The 12921-nt window shown below is 45.7% G+C and overlaps 1 long non-coding RNA gene across 1 annotated transcript; it reads right to left on the bottom strand.

Annotated features, from left to right (window-relative positions):
- Positions 1-5383: 5383 nt before the first annotated feature.
- LOC144893600 (uncharacterized) lies at positions 5384-12677 on the bottom strand. The gene is made up of 2 exons (XR_013624512.1): positions 11765-12677; positions 5384-6138 (listed from the first exon to the last, which is right to left on the bottom strand). It is a non-coding gene; the product is annotated as an uncharacterized LOC144893600 (long non-coding RNA).
- Positions 12678-12921: the final 244 nt, after the last annotated feature.

Raw genomic sequence — 12921 nt, 5'->3', positions numbered from 1 at the left:
CAGGCACACATCGTACAAGGCAGGCTGAGGCCACGCCTACCGCGTGATGGATGGACACCGAGGGTTTGGTGGGCGGGTTGCATGACTAGTGGGAGGGGACTCGTGAATTGGGGAGAGGCCTGGATGATGTCAGAGCACACCGAACAAGACTTGGAGCGGCGGACATTTTGTCACTTTGGTCCAGACTTTGGTGGTGAACGTTTGTGTGCCAACATTTCCCTTCTCGTTCATGGATCCATCCTGCCCAGACCTCCGTCTCGACCTTCTTCTCGCTTTGGCTTCTGCCCTTCCCAGACCTTCCTTCTGCCCTTGCCTTTCGCTCTGTTTGGGCTTTTCTTCCTTTGCCATCCGCGAATTTGCCTGCTTGACGATGGACGTTGGAGCGCCATCGCCTCTCCTCCCTGGCGTCCACGTACGAGCGAGGCTTGCGACTGGAGCGGGCGAGACCGGGGCGAGCGAGTGGCTTGGTGGCCTGGCAGCACGTGAGCAGGGCGAATGGAGGCCTTTCTTCCCGCTGACCGGAGCCGCAGTTGGACGACTGCACTCGGAGCCGGACCATCCTTGACGACTGCAGACTACTGAGACAGATAAGACGCACCACATTCCACACCACGACGAAATGTTATTTTATTATCCTTCCCATCGTGTATTTGAAGTCTGTGTGTAAGAGAGTTCAATAGGGGGTTTGTTTAGTCTTTACCGTCGCGTTCCATTGTTCTCGGGTTCCGTAATAAATATTTCTTTCTTGTACATTCCGTTTTTGGTCGAGTTATTGTTTTTCAGGTTGAAGACATTGGACCGTGAAGGTAAGCGGCATCTTCATTCCGTCTCGCGTATGATCCGCCATCAATTGGGAAATGCCTCGTTAAGCTCGATTATCCATCCGTGGCATACTCTCGGTGTTAACTGAGCCAGCCATACGACAATAATAAACAATACAGATCTTCATAAATAAATGAAATGAAAACATGCTGGCTACAAGGCTTTAAAGAAAATGTCAGAGACTTTCTGTTGTTGAAGATTTCCAATCATTCCGGTTTGCCAATGCAATTTTCTTTGGTGACAAAGTTTGTGCTCAATGGCACTTCCAAATTTGGAATGTAGAACAACTTTTATTTCTTTACTAGGGATACCATTATCATTGATTTGACTGACCTTCTGCCCAAGCCTTATCATGAATTATTGGGAAAATGCCAGGGGCATAGAAAAGGCCCCTTTATATGGTATGTGCCATGTGTCAAAGTATAGAAAAGAAGGGACATTCTAAAAATCTCGTGTGCATGCTGTATTAGTGTATTACCCTTGTGTTCTTAGGCGGCACCAAGTAATGCTCTAGAAAAGTTCATATAAAGGGGCGCCCTACATCTGGCAAATAAAATACTGTTACGGATCTCGGTTTCGGCACTCCCCTTACCGAGGGGGGTTTAATCCCCTCAGCTTTTAAGCTGGCCGCCCGAGTCCTGGAACTATCTAGCCACTTCCGGTCAGCGCTGAATAGGGTCGTAGGCCAATTATTCCTATGACCTAAGTACCAGCGCCTTCCGGTAAGCGAGGAAATGAGCCCCGCCCGAGCCGCGACTGTAATGGACACGCCGAGCGAAGCGAGCCATGACTCAGGCCGTTAACAAAAGACTAACCCGGTTATAAAACGTTTGGCCAAAATCGCGCCACCGGTGCTCAATTGAAAGAAAAGACTCAAGCGATCGGGGAACAATGAAACCAAAGGTAAGATATAACAGGTATTTATTAACTCTATACAAAACCAAAACCAAAGAAGAAGAAATGAAAGTAATACACAGGACGAAGAAGAAGAAGATACACAGGGCAGCCTTAAACAGTCTTATTTTATACCCCAGACAACACAAAGGACAGACCACGGACTTACACGGCAAAGGGAAATTGCAATGGTCGGAAATGGCTGGAAGAGGGACACGGTCCAAGGAGCCGGCAGGCAGGAAGGTCCGGGGCCGGTGGCACGACGTCGAGGTCCCGCTCGAATGTCCATGCTCCGGTTCAGCGGCGAAAAGCGGCTGGCAGCTTCGCGTCACGTTCACGCGGGGGGGGGATGATGCAATCACTCGTCTGGTTCAGTAGCTGGGCACTTCCCTCCTGCGTACCTCTCCGTGCTTCGATGCTGCGGTCATCTGCCCTCTTACTCCACTCTGGAAGCAGTCCCTCGCAGTCACTTTTATCACTCGTGGCCGTATCAAGCCGCGGGCTGCGAGGGCACGCCTACCGGGTCGCTCACCGCGGTGCTGGTTGGCTGGTTCGGGCTGGCTGACTCCACCTTTGATGACGAGTTGATGCCACGCCCGTGATCCGGCGGCTCCTCCCCATTTTTCCTGTTCTTGGCCTCGTGCGCAATGGAGTTTTGGCTGCTGCCAAAGACGTACCACAATGTGGAGAAGGGGAGCAAATGGATCGAATGGGGCCTATCTTATTTGATTAATGCAATGTAGAGTCAAACTATTGGAAACACAGCCTTACCTGAAACACATAATAATGAAATAACTATGAAGAGGGCCTATGGTTCGCTACGTGTTGCGATGTGGACTAACTAGGGGACGACCTTTGATCTTGACAATGAATGGAGGTATTTACACAAATAATTATTTACAAAGGGGTATATTTACAACACTTTACACAGTGCAGGGTTCTCAAAACCCTAACAATACATTTACTTCTTCATGTGGCTGTATGAATCAAATGGGCATACAGAGAAATTGTCCCATATAAAGGGAGGGGCGCTTTGCACCTCCCTTGATATTCTATCTTACTATGCGTGCTTTAGTAATAAACTACTAATTATACTGACTACAATGATGTCTTTTGTCACCACAATTTTTCCTACCTTCTTGTGGGGTCGGCTGGGGAACGTTTTTGACCCAAGTCTTTCATTGTCGTTGGCCCAGCCAGGTGTTCGAATGAGGTTGGCAGGAATTAGGAATTTCGCCAGGGTGCCGGTGAATTCACCTACTTTATCAATCTTTTAAGTCTTCTATCGACGAGAGATGGCAGCCAGGTCCTCAAGCGTAACTACTTTTCATTGCTTTATCTCTTTTCTTCATTCGGTAATAGAAAAGTTGCATTTACTTAATCACTCCAAAGTTCGGTGGATGTGCGGAGTATCGTTGAGAGAGAGGAAGACAAATTATGAATTGCGAAAGATGATGGGAATAGAGCCTGTGATGGATGCTGTGAAGAGAAATAGGTTGAGATGGTTTGTTCATGTGTTGAGGAAGGATGAAAGTGTCTGGTTGAGAAGGGTGATGGATATGAATGTAGAAGGAAGTAGAGGACGGGGAAGACCGAGAAAGACTTGGCTAAAGATGGTGGAAGAAGAAATGCGGGCAAGGGGGAAGGGGAGATGCATAAAATAGGGGAAAATGGAGAAGATTGTCATGGGACCCGCAAGACCACTCTAGCAGGGAAAATGGCCTTTAAATGACTGTCGTTGTTGTTGTTTTTGTACTCCAAAGGCAGGTGATTCCGTCAAGGTGCACAAATTGGCAGGACATTCAGTACGAGAGTCACTTGGACATGTTTGTCGAGAAAGCAAGCTGTGTAATTAATTCCGCATCTCTTCAGCTGAGTAAAGTCGTACAAACCAAAGAAAAGTCTATTTTCCCATTAATAAAAACAATTGGAATTTCATGCTACATGTACAGACCATTAATATAATTAGATCATAATATGGCATGGGTATTTCAATTTAGAAAAGCCAGGACATCTGTGAAAACAACGTTGTTTTTTTTTTAGCTATATCAAATATAAACTCATTCACTGCTGTGGCAGCAGGGACTACAGTGCCTTCAGGAAGTATTCACACCCCTTGACTTTTTTCACATTTTGTTGTGTTACAGCCTGAATTTAAAATGGATTGAATTGAGATTTTTTTTGTCACTGAACTATACATAATACCCCAAGATGTCAAAATGGAATTATTTTTTAAAGAAATGTTTACAAATCAACTAAAAATCAAAATCTGAAATGCCTAATTTATACAAGTATTCAACCACGTGAACTCACCTGCTTTATCAATCTTTTAAGTCTTCTATCGACGAGAGGTGGCAGTCAGGTCCTCAAGGGTAACTGCTTTTCATTGCTTTATCTCTTTTCTTCATTCGGTAATAGAAAAGTTGCATTTACTTAATCACTCCAAAGGCAGGTCATTCCGTCAAGATGCACATATTGGCAGGACATTCAGTATGAGAGTCACTTGGACGTTATTTGACGAGAAAGCAAGCTGCGTAATTAATTCCGCATCTCTTCAGCTGAGTAAAGTCTTACAATCCAAAGCAAAGTCTATTTTCCCATTAAAAAACAATTGGAATTTCATGCTACATGTACAGACTATTAATATAATTAGATCATAGTATGGCATGGGTATTTCAATTTAGAAAAGCCAGGACATCTGTGAAAACAACATTATGTTTTTTTTTTTAGCTATATCAAATATAAACTCGAGGGACGACAGTGCCTTCAGGATGTATTCACACCCCTCATCGTTTTTCACATTTTCTTGTGTTACAGCCTGAATTTAAAATGGATTGAAGAGATTTTTTTTGTCACTGAACTATACATAATACCCCATAATGTCAAAGTGGAATTATTTTTTTAAGAAATGTTTACAAATTAATTAAAAATCAAAATCTGAAATGCCTAATTTACAGAAGTATTCAATGACGTGAATCAATAATTGGTATAAGCGCCCTTGGCAGCGATTACAGCTTTAAGTCTTTGAGAGTATGCTGCAATCGAAGGTCTTTTGCAATCTCAAGCAGGTTCTCAAGGATTTGCCTGTATTTGGCTCCATTAATTGTCGTCGTCCCCCCACATGCTTACAAATTTCACAGTCCCTGCTGCTGGAAAGCATCCCCATAGCATGATGCTGCTACCACCATGCTTCATCGTAAGGATGGTGTAAGATGGGTGATGAGCTGTGCTCGGGTTCCACCAGACGTAGCAATTTGCATTCAGGCCAAAGAGTTCAATTTTCGTCTCATCAGACCACAGAATATTTTGCCTCGTGCTCCGAGTCTTTCACGTGCCTTTTTGCAAACTCGAGGCATGCTATCATGTCTCTCTTCCTCAGGAGTGGTTTCTGTCTTGCCACTCTCCCAAAAAGCATAGATTTGTGAAGTGCTGCAGAGTCTGTTGACTTGTCCTTCCGGCAGCTTCTCCCATCTCAGCCAAAGACCTCTGTAGTTCTGTCAGAGTGGTCATGGGTTATTGGTCACCTCCCTGACCAAGGTCCTTCTTGCCCGGTGTTACGTGCTCCTCCCCGACCCCCTCGTCACGGTGTACCTCCGAGCCCCCAAGAGGAGTCACGGCAAAAAAATGTGTTATTCTGTGTCAAAAATCAATGGTGAAACCACACCAATTGTTACCAACAAACAAATATTGTATTAAAAATCACACAAGAATAACAGTACAACAATAATAGCAATCAAAAGTACAATCAATGTATATCTTATGATGGTACCATCAGCTAGTATAAAGTAACTCACTGTGCGCCAAGTGAGCGTAACAAGAACATTCCCCAATGTCTCTTATTCCCGGCTTCAAGACGAAGTTGATTTGCTCCAGTGATCGCTAGAACGATGTCCAATCGAGACCAGAATCCCGTGCGGATGGCAAGGGCAGGCACACAGCCGAAGCTGTACAAAGGCGCCCTCAAGGCGACTGGGAAATCCAAAGGCGCCCTACAGGCGACTGAGAGAGCACACCCTTGGGTATGGACGAATTAGCCTTCAAAAAGCCATGTCACACACACGCCCCAGATCGACGTCTGAATGCGGTGAGAATTGTCGAAAAGAAACGAAACCGTGAGCGAAGCACAAGTCCTGCGCGAGTAAAAATGGCCGACGACCCGCTCTTGAAACGGGACGGCCCGGCGATAATTCTCTTCGGAATCCAACGCCCAAATCCTGACACGCAGGTTGATCGATTACAGCGATGACAACTCTGTCACAGGAATTTCCTATCCCGGAAACCCGAAAATTCGCTAGTGACTCTACCTCGCCAACGTTCGTTTCAGAACTCGGAGCAACTCGGCTTTCTTGTCCGCCTCATTCGCTCCGCCCCTTTTCTCTCCCCTTCGCTTTGTCGTCATCCGGTTCCTGTTTCATTTAAAACCTTAAACTTTTATCTTTTGAAAACAGTTCATGGACAATAAACCTTTTGAACACAATAATAGTACAGTGGTACCTCGGCTTACGAGTTTAATCCGTTCCGTGACGGAGCTCGTAAGCCAAATCGCTCGTAAGTCAAAGCAAATTTTCCCATTCAAATGCATTGAAATGCTATTAATCCGTTCCAGCCTCAAAAAAAAAACACCAATTTTTTTTGTTAGGTGCTTTTAAATAACAAAAATGTACTTTATAAATAACAAATAATGTATAAACAAGCACGACCTCGTATATACTGTACATAATACAAGAGAATGTAAAGAAATAAACTGGTTTTATTAAGCAGAGGAGAAGAGCATGCCAGGTGAGGTGTGCGTGTTGTCGACTTGGCGAGGCAGTACGATCGTACTCCTTCTACGATATGTACGATTTTGAAGCAGAAGGAGTCCATAAAGGCTATAACGCCAGCCAAGGGCGTTACGATTATTTCAAAGCTCCGGACCTCTATCCATGAAGATATGGAGAAGTTGTTGTTTGTGTGGTTGAAGGAGAAGCAGCTCGCAGGAGATACCGTGACCGAGAGCATCATGTGTTTGAAAAGATTGAAACTCGGATATCGAGCACGGACCACGAGGTGTTTTTTCTTTTTTCTTAATCTCGGTTTCAGTGAACTTTTGCTCTGTGCTCACGTGTACTGTACCTGTACCTGTAATGGTACGTCAGAGGATGGCACCTGTTGTCATCATATTAAGTGCAAGATGTTCTGCATCGTAAGTTGGTACACCGTGGTCTTTCGGCGGTGTTTAAGCCGGCCGTCTTGGCTTCTGTCACCATTGGCATTGAGTCTTTCGATGTAGGTAGGTCGTTGTGTGCCGGTGCCTTGGCCGAATTCCTTCATTGCTGCATTGTTAGCTCACCTGGTTTTTTATACCACATCTTTGGTTATCGGACCAGCGAATGACGTCATCTCCTCCAAAGTATGGCTTATTCTCACTTGTCTTGGACGATCTTCTACTTCTAGCCTTCCACCGTGCATTTGGTGTCCACTGTACTTACTGTACAGTGCCTGGTAAAATTGATGTAATGGGTTTTTGACCGTCAACGCCATGAACCGTCATGAACCGTCATGAACCGTCAACCGCCATGAACCGCCATGAACCGTCAACGCCATGAACCGCTAACACTCAAAAGCCCATTTATCGCGCCTTATAAAGCAAAACGCAAACCGAAAGCCATGCCTCTCAAGCGAGGCGTGCTTCCGTGGTCACGTGATCCACAGGTGTAGCTCATTATACCCGCACGCGCGACACGCTTTGGCGGTCACGTGACCAGCCACTCTGGAGGCGGGGATCCCCGCCGATGACGTCACCGGCTGGAGCAAGGAGATTCCTCGCTCATGTATTTCGACGATTGCGTGTTTTATATCCAAGCAGAGATGCTTTCACGGCAAGATAACCGCGTGACCGGAACCGGAAGCCACAACCGGAAAATTCAAAAAAATAAATTTTTTGAGCTCGTACATCGGATCTCGGCTCGTATCCCAAAGCAACAAACCGCCCGAGCGACGGCTCGTATCCCGAAAAACTCGTACGTTGGGGCACTCGTAAGCCGAGGTACCACTGTATATGGAATCAGAAATATTTACAGTGGATGCAAACCACCACAACGGAAGTGACGAATCCGTACCACTTCCCCCCCTCAAGAAAGAAAGTTTGATCATAGTGAAAACTTTCTTTGCAGGCCAAAAACATTTTTTGAATGAAGGTGAAGGGGTTGTGATCAAAAATCCAAAGTCAAGCAAATCTATACCACTTTTTAGGGAGGCCGAGCTGAGAGCCAGGTTTCATGGTGGTTGGGTGGTGAGGCCTGGAAGTATTCACTACATGGACGCCTTTAGGAATGTGGAGTTCACGGTTAATCCGTGTAGGAATCTTGGCTCGGCTGCTCCGCAGCATTCAGTGCCTCAAACTCTTCCTAACTTTCATAATAATCATGGTTGGAGCGCTTGTCGCTGTAGTCACGTGAATAGCCGCCTCCTTCTCGACCACTACCCTGATAATAATCCCTTCAGAAGCTGCCGTAACTCTGGGAGCCTCCAGTCACCTCGACTGCGGCCACCACCAAAACTACTACTCCCACCCCAGGAGCCATAGCCACCCCTGAAACGACCTCCACGTTTTCCTCTTCTGGAGCCCCCTCGACGCCCATGGCCTGCCTTCTCTACTGTTATGGTCCGACCATCCAAATCCTTACCATTCAAATTCTTTTCTGCATCTTTGGCGTCCTTTGTGTTTTCAAACGTGACAAAGCCAAATCCTCTTGACTTTTGCGTCTCCCTATCTTTTATCAGCAGCACTTCCAAGAGCGGTCCATATTGGCCGAAGACAAAGTCCAGAACAACTTCCCTTGTTCTGAAGTTCAGTCCACTTACAAAGAGCCTGCCAACATTGCCTCCATCCATGACTTGTGTGTGCTGACACTTAGTTTTTGGGTACTTGACAAGACGTGCCTGTGCAAAGTGTGACGTCAGTACCTTCCTCTTCTCTTCAGAGCGCTTCCTAACCATAGCACGAGTCGCGGCACAGGATGGAAAGATACCCGGAATCTTCTGCTCTAACTGTGCAGTGTTATTTTCCATGCTAGGCTTTTCAACAAACATCGAGTTACCAGAGACTTGACCACCGGCCAAATCATTCCCGGTAACAAAAGATATTCCCTCTACAGATAGAGTGGCTTGTAAACCTACGGTGACAGGTCCTGACACCAAATCAGACTTTAAATGGATGACATAAAGTGGAGCTTTAACACAGCCTCCAACCCCCTGTAAAAGAACACAAACACCAGTTGCCATCTTCTCTGACGAGGGCAAAATGCCTTCAAGCATTAAAGACTGATGTGCTCCTGTGTCCCTCAATACCCTACCAGGTCTCTGGTTAGTCAAGTCTCCATCCAGTGACACAAACCCCTCTGAAATAAAAGGTTTGTAACCCTCTTGAACAAGGTCGTTCTGTGATGCCGTAACTTTGGCATGGGAACCTTAACAAGGCACTGTCCTCCAAGGACGATTTTTCGCATTTGCCAATGCATTCGGAGTTGTACTAGTCTGACTCTGCTCCTGATTTTTTCTTTCCAGGGCATAACATTGGGACATCAAGTGTCCATGTTTCTTGCAAAAAGCGCAAGTAGGCCCGGAGGAAAAACTCGTGGTCTGCCTCGAGCCCCCCGGAAGATAAGTCTGTCTTGGAACTGTAGTCTTCTGATCCTTAAAAGTCGCGGTATCAGATTTGTCCTCATAGTCATCTCTAGGCCACCCCCATGAATATTCTTCCTCCGCACCGGATGTACCATAACTCCCCTGGCGAACGCTAGGCGGGAAGTTAGGTTTGTGGAACCCCATCCTGTGTGTCAAGGCATAGTCATCGGCCATGGTTGGTGCCTCATACAACTCTGGTACCTTCCTTTCCTCCAGATGTACTTTAATGTCCTCGTGGACACACTGTTTGAATTCCTCCACCAAGATCAATTGCCGCAACAGTTTGAAGTCTTTCCCAATCCCTTTCGAATCACACCACCGATCAAACATGGTTTCCTTCATTCTGGCAAACTCCACATGGGTCTCACTCTCCCTCTTCCTGGCATTCCGGAATTTTTGCCGGTAAGCTTCAGGGACCAATTCATAGGCTTTGAGAATGGCTTTCTTCACTTCCTCATAATCTATACATTTGTCAATCAGTAAAGCCGAAAATATATCTTGAGCTTTACCCACCAGAACACTTTGCACTAACATAGTCCAGGACCCCACAGGCCATTTTAGTATTTGAGCCACTTTCTCAAAGTGTAAAAAAAACTTGGCTACCTCCTTTTCATTGAAGGGTGGAACCAGTCTCACATGCTTACCAACATCCCAGGTGTTCTGACTAGTTGGCGACATGGATGATACCTCTCCCCGTTCTCTCATTAATTCCAGTTCCTTGAGTTTAATTTCCCTCTGACACTCCATGTCACGTTCCTTTCACTCCCTTTCGGCTCTTCTTTCCTGTGCTCGTTTCTCCTCGAGTTCTCGTTCCTGTTCTACTCTTTTTTTCCACGAGTTCCCTTTCAACTCTCCTTTCCTCTACTCTTCTTTCTTCTTCAGCTCTCATTTCCTCTGCTCTTCTCTCCTCGGCTTCTCGTTCCTGTTCTACTCTTTTTTCCTCGAGTTCTCGTTCCTGTTCTACTCTTCTTTCCAAGAGTTCTCTTTCAGCTCTCCTTTCCTCTCCTCTTCTCTCCTCGGCTTTCCATTCCAACTCTTTTAACCTTTCCTGGCTCTGCAGTTGCATCTCCATTTTCCGGAGCTCCACATCTTCTTTTCCTCGGGTAACCAATCCAAGGCTACCTCTGTCGTTGTTCCCTGTCCCACCAGAGATTCTACCACCTATGTCTGCATCTCTGCTTTCTTCATATGAGCTCGGACCTGCAAGTTAAAATGTTTGGCCAATCTCAAGAGTTCCGATCTTTTTAACGCTAGGAACTGTGCCTCATTGGGGGACGCCGCAAACTGTTCTGCGTCAAACACCATGGTGACTATTAGTTAACACCTGTTAACCTTCACACAAAAATTTCCCAATTTTTGAAAAATTTGGGAATGTTAGAAAAATTCCAAATTTGGGAATTTTGGGAATGCTAGGGAATCCTATCCCGGACGAATGTTATTAGGGAATTTAATCCCGGATGAAGACCCAATTTCGAGCCCCCGCGTCAATTGGATGAGCCCCCAATTTCTGTTACGTGCTCCTACCCGACCCCCTGGTCACGTTGTTCCTCCGAGCCCCGAGAGGAGTCACGGCAGAAAAATGTGTTAGTCTGTGTCAAAAATCAATGGTGAAACCACACCAATTGTTACCAACAAACAAATATTGTATTAAAAATCACACAAGAATAACAGTACAACAATAATAGCAATCAAAAGTACAATCAATGTATATCTTATGATGGTACCATCAGCTAGTATAAAGTAACTCAATGTGTGCCAAGTGAGCGTAACAAGAACATTCCCCAATGTCTCTTATTCCCGGCTTCAAGACGAAGTCGATTCGCTCCGGCGATCGCTAGAACGATGTCCAATCGAGACCAGAATCCCGTGCGGATGGGCAAGGGCAGGCACACAGCCAGAGCTGTACAAAGGCGCCCTCAAGGCGACTGGGAAATCCAAAGGCACCCTACAGGCGACTGAGAGATCACACCCTCGGGTATGGACGAATTCGCCTTCAAAAAGCCACGTCACACACACGCCCCAGATCGACGTCTGAATGCGGTGAGAATTGTCGAAAAGAAACGAAACCGCGAGCGAAGCACAAGTCCTGTGTGAGTCAAAATGGCCGACGACCCGCTCTTGAGACGGGACGGCCCGGCGATAATTCTCTTCGGAATCCAACGCCCAAAACCTGACACGCAGGTTGATCGATCACAGCGATGACAACTCTGTCACAGGAATTTACTATCCTGGAAACCCGAAAGTTCGTTAGTGACTCTAGCTCGCCAACGTTCGTTTCAGAACTCGGAGCAACTCGGCTTTCTTGTCCGCCTCATTCGCTCCGCCCCTTTTTTCTCTCCCTTTTGCTTTGTCGTCATCCGGTTCCTGTTTCATTTAAAACCTTAACCTTCTATCTTTTGAACACAATAATAGTATATGGCATCAGAAATATTTACAGTGGATGCAAACAACCACAACGGAAGTGACGAATCCGTAACACCGGTTGCTCAGTTTGGTTGGATGGCCATGTCTAGAATGATGCTGGGTAGTTCCATATTCTTTCCATTTCCTAATGATGGAGTTCACTGGGCTCTTGGGATTTTTCAACACGAGAGATCGTTTTATACCCTTTCCCAGCTCTATGCCTCCTCACAATTATATCTCGAAGTTATACGGACAGTTCGTTGGACTTCATGGTGGAGTTTCTGCGCTGATATACACCATCAACTGCAGGACCTTGTATAGAAAGGTGTGTTTCTTTCTAAATCATGTCAAATCAATTGAATTGGCCACAGGTGGACTCTACTCAAGTTGAAGAGACATCTCAAAGATGAACAAAGGAAATTGTATTCAGCTGAGCTCAATTTGGAGTGCCACAGCAAATACTTATTGACTCAAGACATTTCAGCCTTTCATTTTGAATTATTTTATTAAAAATTATTTTAAAAATTTCCACTTTGACATTATGGGTTATGTGTAGATCAGTGACAAATAATCTCAATTCAATCCATTTTAAAATCAGGCTGCAACACAACAAAATGTGAAAAACGTCAAGGGGTGTGAATACTTTCTGAAGACACTGTATAATCTTCAATAACGATGTGTCACCTCTATCCTCTCCTCTTTACAAACTTATTCAGGTATTTCTCAGAAGGTCTCCTGTTTTCATCCCAGACAGTTGCAAATGTCACCTGTTTTCATGAGAACAGCACCAAGTCAGATCCACACAACAACAGATCGGTCATTGTTATCCCTATCAAAGCAAAGTGATGGACATCTAGAATTTCTGCAGATCTCAACCATTACCTCTTCTCCAACTCCCCACCCTCATTGCTTCTCAATTTCCCCCCCTCTCACTCCCCATCCTCAAAGCGTCCTCCCCGCTTCTTCCCCCTTCAAACTCTCACCTCCATCTCCCCCAACCTTCTGCCTCGCTCTTCCCCCTCCTCAAATAACACCTCATTGTGGCTCACCCAATCACCATCAAACCTTTTGTCCGCCCCATCCTTCCCTTTCTCCGAGCTATTCTGAAATCTCTGACACACCTTCAACAGCTCT

This window comes from Myxine glutinosa, chromosome 9, assembly GCF_964187855.1.
Source record: "Myxine glutinosa chromosome 9, kmMyxGlut1.1, whole genome shotgun sequence".
In the NCBI taxonomy this organism is placed as follows: domain Eukaryota; kingdom Metazoa; phylum Chordata; class Myxini; order Myxiniformes; family Myxinidae; genus Myxine; species Myxine glutinosa.
This window is presented reverse-complemented; position numbering and strand designations above follow the sequence as displayed.